Source organism: Melopsittacus undulatus, chromosome 3, assembly GCF_012275295.1.
Source record: "Melopsittacus undulatus isolate bMelUnd1 chromosome 3, bMelUnd1.mat.Z, whole genome shotgun sequence".
NCBI classification, from domain to species: domain Eukaryota; kingdom Metazoa; phylum Chordata; class Aves; order Psittaciformes; family Psittaculidae; genus Melopsittacus; species Melopsittacus undulatus.
This window is the reverse complement of record NC_047529.1, coordinates 86611768-86620938: the sequence shown is the minus strand read 5'-3', so window position 1 is coordinate 86620938 and position 9171 is coordinate 86611768. Positions and strand designations below refer to the sequence as shown.

At 45.7% G+C, this 9171-nt stretch overlaps 1 protein-coding gene across 2 annotated transcripts in view; it reads left to right on the top strand.

Annotated features, from left to right (window-relative positions):
- Window positions 1–419: 419 nt before the first annotated feature.
- The window catches only part of FRMD1 (FERM domain containing 1), a 42465-nt gene continuing 33713 nt past the window's right edge, over window positions 420–9171 (top strand). For both annotated transcript variants that reach the window (XM_031048527.2, XM_005148606.3), the window contains exon 1: window positions 420–509. The gene's annotated coding sequence lies outside the window, so the exon portion shown is untranslated. The remainder of the gene's footprint in view (window positions 510–9171) is intronic.

The window sequence follows — 9171 nt, the reverse complement described above, 5'->3', positions numbered from 1 at the left end:
CAGAAATAAAATCGATCCCAACGGGGCAAACCCGCTGCAGCCGCCGCAGGCAGCCGCTGGGGTCTCCCCTACACACACATCGCCTGTCCCGCAGTCCCCTTTTCCCCCTCAGCAAGCCCACTAGGACCCGGACCCGCTACCGCCTGCAGCGGTACCGCTCCCCTTCCCTCGGGACCGGCCGCGGCGCTGATTGTCACCGCGCTGGCCAACCAGAGGCCGTGTCCCAGCCCAGCCCCGCCCACCGCTGGTCGGCTCTACCAATCCGATGGGGAGGCTGCGCGGGGGGGGCGGGAGAACCCCGCCAGGAGCTGCCGCGGGTGTCGGAGTGCAGTGGCGAGGCCGGCCCGGGGTTGGGGGCGTGTCCCGCCCCGCCTGGCCCCGCCCCGCCCCCGTCCCCCCTCAGGGCACCCCGCCCGCACCACTGCTTTACTCGGCTCCGCTCTGCTCGGCGGGTGTTGGATGGTGTCCCGGAGAGCGCTGAGGAGAGGCACGGACGGGGCCGGCCCGCGGTGAGTGCACGTCTGTCTGCAGCTCCTCTGGCAGCGGGTGGGGCAGGCGCGGCCCCGGTGAGCTGCCGGGGACAAAGGACGGGGGACGGGTCGCAAGTGCGGGGCGGGAGCGGCGCAGGCACCTGTCCCGTCTGGCTGTGGGGAGCGGTGCCCTCGGAGGACGCTGCAGCTGCTTTTGAACGGGGAGACCTGAGAAGCGCCCGGCTGCGCTCGGCTGCCGGGGTGAGTGAGGAGCCCTTTGCACCGCGGAGGGGAGGGCTCGGTGAGAGGTGTGTGCTCGGTGCTCCCCGCCGGCGTGCAGCCGGCCGCGTTCCCGTGCGCTGCATGCTGCAGTTGTACGTTTACAGCTTGGTAGGTAAAGGGAGGTCTGAGTTTCGGCTGGAGCGCAGCACTAGTTTCTCGTGTTGCTGCTATGTTATCAGGGAACTTTGCCGTCGAAGCGGCGGTGAGCGGAGGGCTGAGGCGGTGGGTGCCTCCGAGAGCTACGTTGGGCTCCTAGAGACAGCGAGAGTGGGCATGACCGGCTGGTGAATGAGAGGGAATGAAGTTTTGGAAGAGTGCTGGGCAACTCCGTCGTCGTCATTTACCGCCGGTGGGTCTCGCCGGTGCTAGACGATGAGGTGATGCCGGTGCACGTTCCTTGAGACACACCTCCGGCATGTCCCGGGGCAGCTGGTTATGTCCCGAAGGGCTCCCGTGGGACAAATTCAGGACGCTTCCCAGTAGCCACATAGTTAGCTGGTACCTGTCGAGCAGGTGCTGATGGAGAGTAACACGGCCATAGTCGGACGGTTCGGGACAGCTGCGGGCCCGGTGGGGTGCGTGTTGCCCCACATGCTTTAGCACCTCAGGCAGTGTGAGCAGTGTGGGGTAAATAGCTGAGCATCTGGGACTCCTCTAGGGCCTTAAGGCTGAGGGGCTGGAGGCATCCTGTGGGGCTGGTCTGACTGTGAGGATAGACATCCATCTGCCGGCATGGGACAGGATAGGGAAGGAGTGTCCCAGCAGGAGAAGGAGTGGGTGTCAAGAGGGAAAAAGTCTCCATACTTTTTTGTTTCTACGCCTCTTAAGTTTCTTCTTGGCAATGATTTACAGGGAAAGGTTCTAGGTTTCCTGTGCTGGGAAATCATCATCCTCTGCATCGAGAGATGTTTCTCCTCCTGCTCGGCAGTGACGGGGCTCTCAGGTTAACTCCCTCGTGGCATTTAAAATGCACATCTGTTTTTTTCCACTGCAGTGTGCTGTCTGAACCTTGTCCCTTCTCCAGAGAACTGCTGTGATGCTCAGGCCATTACAGTAAATACTTCAAAAGCGTAGGGCACTTTCCCAGAGAAAATAATAAGGATGTATTTCTAGCACTGGTGATCTCTGAAGTGATATTAAAAAAGGAGGGAAAAAAAAAAAAAAACCCAGATATGTTTGGATTGGTGTCCCATTAATTTGTTCAGCTTTTACATATTTTAATATATTTTAATATGTTTTTATATTATAATATTTTATATTATTTTATTTTGCTCCTGAAAAAAACTTGGCATGCAATAGAATGTCTTGGCCTTACTCGGTTGTTTATTCCTCCCTTTTAAATGTTATGCACTTTTAATCAGTGTCCTATTTTCAGCACTGTCTGTGCTGAGAGTCTATGTAGTAGCTGGCCTTTTGGCTTCACATGAGGAATGCCAAATCAGAACAAAATGGAATCCAAAAGGGGGAAAAAAACATTTTCTTGTAAAGATTATCTTTAGGGGAAAAAATGGAGTAAGAGAAGTATAAGCAAAAATAAGTCTACAAAATGCTATTGGAAACCATGAGGTGTAATGGTTTTTATTTTTGAGTGGTTCACCAAAAAATATTGTCTGTGCTCTTTGGACAGGTTTTTTTTCTCTAAAGATTTTTTTTTGTTATGTGGAATTTTATATAGTGATAAATTGGGATAAACAGCAGTGTCAAACTTGTCACCTTTTTTTCCCCTCAACTAAAAAATCTTAAATGCCCTGAAATGTATTTACATGTGTGTTTCTGATTTAAGTATTTTCTTGATAGAGGAAATTTTTTGATAACAGGTATGGACTATGTAATTTAATTTTGGAGTGGGGAATGTTTGTAGGTTTTAAAGTGGTTTTTGTTTTGTTTTTGTTAAGAAAAGCAAAGTGGATAGCACTTTAAAGCTATAGCACACTTTTCTGCTCCCAACATTGCAGGTAAAAGTCTTTGAATCCAGTGATTAAGTGCATCACTTAGCTTTTGTAGTAAAGTGGTTGCCCTACTGTTCATCCAATGCAAGACAATGTGAATTGCTTGCATGCTTACTGTGCTCCAGGGTTACACATCTTTTCTTGCAGAAAGTCCTGTGCTACTGCACTGCTCTTGGTTATCTTAGTGATTTTTATCAATGGTACCTTAATTCATGGTTTGTGGTTACTAACTGAGCATGGGCAAATGGTGGTTACAGCCCAAGAGAAGTTCTCTGACAAGGAGGAGCTGCTCCTTGGAGGTTTGCAGGAGGAAGTAATTTGCTTCTTGTTAAACCATTCCTTATGCTTGCCTTTTTTTTTTCCTTCCCTCTCTTTCATAATTTTGCAGAATTTGGCATCACCTCAAAAAATGCAGCACTCTGGTTTTTTGTTTTTGTATTTTGTTTTTTTTTTTCTGTTCTGTTTCTTTTTTGGGCCATGTTATCCCATTTCCCTAATGCTTTGCTGAAGCTGATGCCTGGCAGTACTGCTTGCAGTCTCTGAAGCTGCATCTAATCATAAAGATCCTGCTGTTTGTGTTAATTTCGTCAAGGTATCAGCAGACTGGCATTTTCACACTTCTAATAGAGGCAAGCTGTGTTCCAGGCAGAGTTTTATTTATTCTTTCTGAATGTCTGTCCACTCTTTCTGAATGTCTGTCCACTTTACATAGATCAGTATTCCTCTCTGCTCTGAATATTATGAGGACTAGCTGGACACTTTAGGAGGAAAAAATGTAGAAGCAAGCTGATGCGTAAGCTGCCTAATTGGTCTGAATATTTAGATAGTGATTCAGATGCGAGAGATCAGCAATGGACTTTCTCCTTCCTCTGGGGAAGTAAGCCAAGTTGGTTTGGTTCTTTTTTTTTTTACCTGGTTATTACTGGTAGCAAAGCTGTTCCTGCTCAGAAGAGTTCTTTACGTGATATATTGATGAAAGCATGTCTGTTCTTACTTGTGCTGCAGCTCCAGGTATTGCTTGTGAGACTATAATGATGCTTTCCTTTTTGCTTAATGAAGACTTCATAGCCTTCTTACTAATAGATCTGTCACAAGATCTTGGTGAGAATAGAAAATGAAGGAAGAGTTTATTCATGCTTTTTTGGGTAGCTCTGTGAGGTGTTTCAGAAGACTTAGTGATCTGTCCCAATTCAGTACAGCTGTGGAATAACTTCTGCAGACAGTAGTGTCTCTCAGCTGTTGTGCTTAAGGCAAGAGTACACTGGATTTGCTTGGGAGAATCAAGGCCAGGTGAGAGAGATGGGGTTTTGAGCAGCCTGGTCTAGTGTAAGGTGTCCCAGCCCATGGCAGGAGTTTGGAACTAGATGGTCTTTAAGGTTCCTTCCAACCCAAACCATTCTATGAAATCCTGTTTATAGCCTTGGTAAACTTAAAACCAGGAATGTGTTTCCTGGCTCTGTATGTGCATGTCCATGAATAAGCTTTCTGTAGGCATCTTGGAAAAGATGTGGCTATGGGTTTTAGTGGAGGCAAGCTTGTGTTTCTGAGTATCCAAGTAATTCACTTCCTTTAATCTTTGGAAGCTCTCGTGCAATGCTGTCTTGATCATTCAGCTGAGAAACGTGGAGCTTTGCACTTGTGAGCAGGCTTTCTTTGCAGCTGCTTTATGCAGGGTGTAATGGACACTGAGGCCGACTCATTCCTTGTCCCATATTTTACTGGTTCTTACGCTTCTGCATTTACTTAGGCCAATCGACACCTTCAGTTGCTACTTGCTCATGAACTTTAATATGCTTGTCTTATGAAGTATGAGGAAGCCCTATAAACAATTGGTAATCAATAATAAACAAGTCCGTTAATAGATTATGCAGAAGTAAACAAATTCGTTGTAATGAGAAACTTCATGTTGGTAGATAGGCATGATAGGATACATGCTGCTACTTTTACCAATCAATGAAAAGGCAGGATCAGTTGATCCATTGCTCTTCCCATGTTGGCAAGAGAATGTTAGTCCTCCCAGGAAAAGGGCTTGCTAGCAAGGAATTGCATGCTCTAACTGCAAGCTTTACTGTTTGGGTATTGTTTAAAGTATATATATTGCTAAGGTTTACATATGCTTCTGATAAAATAAGGCTGCATGGTTTTGTGTACAAAAATTCAAAAGCACTTTCCATCACTTAGCAGTGATGGAAAGACATAGTCCCTGTGAGATCCTGATTCTGTCCCTTTGCCTGGAGCCTTTAATACTCATTGTCTGTTTCTCTCAGAAGGCTTCTGGATTCAGTTTTGGTTTCAGGGAAAGATTAAGCCCAGGTGATTCATGCTGGGCTCTCTTCACAGGGAGTAAACTGCTGAGGAGCTTTGTTTATCCCATGGGAGAGCCAGATGGAAGTGTGGCAGCCACCCTGCATAGTCCTGCCACCCCTGCTCTGCTGTTGTGCTTCCATGTGCTGTAGGAGCACCTCCTTTGGTGCTCTGTGCCCAGCTAAGCCTTCTTCCTCTCTTTGAAGGCTAGTTAGCAGCAGTAAGGTCTGATGTATGCCCAGAAGTGAGAGTCACTTTTACATGGCCAGAGAACACTGCCAGCCTTGGGTAGGAGAGTTGTCCCCTGTCTTTGAGCTTAAGGACTGGGGCAGCCTACAGACAGAGTAGCATAGCGGCACAGTCCCAGGTTAGGAATGGGTGTCCCTGGGAATTCTGGGAGATCCCTTCTTCCTGAGCACACTGACCATGTTGTGGGGGTGCAGAGCAGAAGAGTTACAGACTCAAGAGCGCGTTTTGTGTTCTAGTAGTCACTTATGCTGCTTGAGGTGAGGCAGGAAAACTTCCCAGCACAAAGGTATGGGTGGTCATGCCTCGCTAAGAGCTGTGCCTAATCCTGCAATGAAGACTAATGAGACAGCATTTTCCTCTATTGTTAAAGCTCAATGTCACCAGGGTGTGCTGCTTGTACAACAAGAAAGGAAAAAGGATGCTGGTTAGTATCTGAGATCAGTGCTCGGTGGTTTCTCCGTATGTCTCAAAAGGTACAGGGTGATGGCTAAGCCTGCTAGGGCTCTACAGTGCTGGAGTATGTGGAAACATCTTGCGTGGTACCTTTTGAAAATCCTAAAGGAAAGGTGGGAGCCAGGCGTACTCCCATTCCTGCAAGAGGACTGCACTCGGATCTAACCAGTATTGCTTGCAGATGCAGAAGGCCTGCTGCAGTTGCATCTCCCATACTGGGGACTGAAAGCTATTTGTCTTTGCTGCCAGTGTTGCATCTGTCCTGTAGCCAAGCTGCATTGGTTTGGGATCCAGTCCTTCAGAGCATGCAAGTAACTGGGAGGTATCTCGGTATTCCTCAATGAATGGCTTTGAATAGGGACTTCCTACTAAGTAGTGCTCAGTGTTTGAAAGCAGGTGTGTAGTCTACTCTGAAAGCAGTGTGTGCACACAAAATTCAGCACATTACCTCCTTATGGCATCCTTGGCCATATGTGTCATGTGTCATGCTAGCCCTGAAGTGATGCTGAGGCAGATACATTTGAAAAGTCAATGTGCTTCTGGGAATTTGCTGCAGGGCACAGCCTAGTTGTCCTGGCTGTTGGTTGTAGGTGGCACTTTTCATTTCATCTTTAGCTGTGACACAAAGCTGTTTAGCTTCAGTCTTCTTATCTGGCCTGACAAGCAACCTTTTTTCCCCTCCATCCTGATTGATGCATCTTTCCAGAGAAGTTTTCATCATCTCAGGTGATAGTCAAAGGAGGTAGGTGGAGTGTTAAGGTTGCTGGGAATGGTTAATGCATAACATCATTACATCTTTCAGTCGCTTGATTACTGTTCTCAAGGTGCCATGCAGTATGCCTCTGAAGAGATGAAATACCAGGAAGGTGAGGTGGGTTCCCAGTTTTAAGGCTGTGTTTCATCATGACTATGAGACAGCCCAAGTGTGGGTTGCTGCCAAAGGCAGGTTTGTTTCCAGGCAGTTGTGTGTCTGTCTTGCTGCAGGACTGCCTTGATTAAAGCGGCTTAAGCTGATTGTGAAACTGCAGTCTAAGAGTCTAGTTGTCTTAGAAGCCGAAGACATCTCTGGATAATGTTGGGAAAGTGTTCAGAAGAGTCTTAATGCTTCTGGACAGTTTTTGATGGGACTTCATTGGATCACTCTGGCAGCGTTTTGCCAGGAAGATGCTCAATGCTCACTTTCTGTCAGCTCTAGCAAAACCAGCTTTCCCAAGTTGTTTTTACTGTAATAAACCTTACAAAGCATGTTTCCAGGTGTTCCCAAGAAGCATGGAATTACTTGTGCTTTTCTCTCAACAGAAAAGGACTTCATTCTGTTTTTCTGCTTTCAGTTGGTAGGTGACTACTTGTGGCAGAGGCTGAAATCAGGATCAGGACCCAGTTTGCTGTGGTCCCATGAACTGTTGTGTAAAATACAGCAGTGCTTACAAGGCTATGTGAGCCCATGTGCTGTTTGGATGGGATGTGCTTCCAGACAGGCTGTGGCTGTGGTAGGTCCCCAAATCCAGTGGTGGCAGGTCATCCTTGTGCCATTGTATATATGGGCTGTGTGAGGTGGTTTAGCCTGCTGTCCTCCTGAAATCCAAAGCAAACAGTCTCCTTACTCATCCTCTTTGTCTCTATAACTCTTATCCCTCTTGCTGGGGCAAACCTCAATCATTCCTCCTTGTACACAGCAAGTGCTGAGGTTCTGGACCGGTGCTGGAAGGCAGCTCAAAGGGCTGTAGAGAGAAGAGGGGATGATTAGGGGGTTTCTTAATGAGTTTTTACAGGCATGTAAGAGCTGTTTAATTGGAAGAGTCTTGAAATTAATGGCAGGTGTGTGTTCCAAAGCTCCACTGTATGTGTGTTGAGGTAAAATAAACAGTGTTAAATAAGCTGTGCCACCTCTCTTGGCGCTAATAAATTTCCTGACTAGTACCAGAAGAACACAAATAAATAGTGCTTTTGACTGCTTCAATGATAGACTGCTGGGCCTTTGACCAAGCAATTGCATCTCAAAATGCACTTCTACAGGAGTGAAAACATGCTGTGATGTTATTTCTAAATAAATAAATGAAATAATAATAAAAAAGCAACCAAAACCAACCAAACAAAAAACCCCAACAAAACCAAACACCTTGTAGGGTGTCTCAGAGGCCAGTGATTGACTTCAGCTTTTATTAATTCATCTGCAGTGCATTTGCTGAAGCTTTTAGGGTTTAATTGAGGTTAAGAGGTTGGAATCTGTGGTAAACAAAAAGAACAGCATATGGACAGTCTGAAATTGTGTATGTTTAAGTAAGAGCATTCCTTCTGGCCACTTGTTTTCATTGGGCAGCTACTCCTGGCTCACAACTTTTTTCTTTTTAAAGGTGTAAACATGTAATGCTAGGCAAGTTAATGATTCACTATGGTTTATCACATCCTAACATACCTCTGGAGATGGCTGAGCTGGGCTTGTGTTTGACCTCCCTCTTCAGATTAAGGATGTTGCCTCTTTAACCTCTTACCTGCTGTGACTGGGTCCACTAGATCTTTGGTTTAAAAACATAGGGAGAGTAACACTTTCTCCCCTTCCTTTCTCATTTCCTTGCTCCCAGGGTCCACACTTTTTCTCATAAAAATCCAAATGCACAAAGCAGGTGTGAGACCAGAGAAAAAGCTTTCCAGAAGCTTTGTTTTATAGAGGCTATGGGGAAGTGGCATTCTTTTTCTCCAGTTGTGCACACAATTTTCTGTGGCTGTGTTTTTAATGGTCACTTCTTCCTTCTATTCAGTTCTGTTAGAAGCCAAATTAATATCATTGCAGGTCATGATCTTCTCTTGTGAGTGGGAATATGTACAGGCCAGTGCAGGAGTTTGACAAGCCTCCTTACACTAGAAAGCTTGAGCCTCTGAGGTCTTTATGCTGTTGATAAAGTTTATAGTGTGTATGACATCAGCTGGCAATAATGATGGTGATCTGTTGCCCCTGAGTCATTCAGTAGACATCTGTAATTTATATACAACTGTTAGTAGTGTGTAGCCTGGAGCTCAAGAGGGCTCATCAGTGTAATTATATCAATAAGAGAGGATAAATCAGAGTTTTTCTCTTAATATTTAATAGAACCTATTATCTGTCTCAGGGAATCAAATGTGGTTTTCCTGCTTGCTTATAACTTAGAGTAATATCCTTTTTAAAACTCCTCATTCCTGTTTAAAATGTTTTTGAAAAAATTTAATAATAGCAGCCTTTATTAACCCCTTCTTTTCATTACTACAGTAAATGCAATTTTTATGCATTTGCCTCATAAGAGGTGCTCTACATAAAGAAATCGTATCAAAATGCTTTATTAAGAAGCATTATATATGCCAGCTCAGGGAAGGAGGTGCACAGGACAGCTTTTTGTACTGGCAAAAGGACACTTACAGATCTCTTTCTTGCGTTTGATGAAGAAAAACTAAAATGCTTGAGTGCAGAACTGAAGGGAGAGGGGTAAATC